The sequence below is a fragment of the Chrysemys picta genome, unplaced genomic scaffold (assembly GCF_011386835.1).
Source record: "Chrysemys picta bellii isolate R12L10 unplaced genomic scaffold, ASM1138683v2 scaf227, whole genome shotgun sequence".
Classification (NCBI taxonomy): Eukaryota; Metazoa; Chordata; order Testudines; family Emydidae; genus Chrysemys; species Chrysemys picta.
In genome coordinates this window covers 45,595-46,151 of record NW_027052934.1, presented here as the reverse complement: position 1 = coordinate 46,151, position 557 = coordinate 45,595, and positions in this window count along the sequence as shown.

The following is a 557-nucleotide window of genomic DNA, read 5'->3' as shown; positions in this document are numbered from 1 at the left end:
TTAAAAGGGGCTGCGGTTTCCGGGTTAACATGCAGCACAAACCCAACTAACACCCCCCCCAAATCTCTGGGATGATCACTTCACCCCTCTCCCCCACGGCGTGGCTAGCAGTGGGGAACATTTCTGTTCAGCAGAGCAGGAACGGGCACCTCTGAATGTCCCCTTAATAAAATCGCCCCATTTCAACCAGGTGACCGTGAATGATATCAGTTTCCTGAGGATAACAAAGAGCGATAAGGAATGGATGTTGTCTGCATGCCAGCAAACACCGAGAACATATGCTGCCATGCTTTGTTATGCAATGATTCCAGACTATGTGCTACTGGCCTGGCGTGGTAAAGTGTCCTACCATGGCGGACGGGATAAGGCAGCCCTCCCCAAAAAACCTTTTGCAAAGGCTTTGGGAGTACATGAAGGAGAGCTTTCTGGAGATGTCCCTGGAGGATTTCCGCTCCATCCTCATACACGTTAACAGACTTTTCCAGTAGCTGTACTGGCCGCGATTGCCAGGGCAAATTAATCATTAATCATTAAACACGCTTGCTTTTAAACCATGT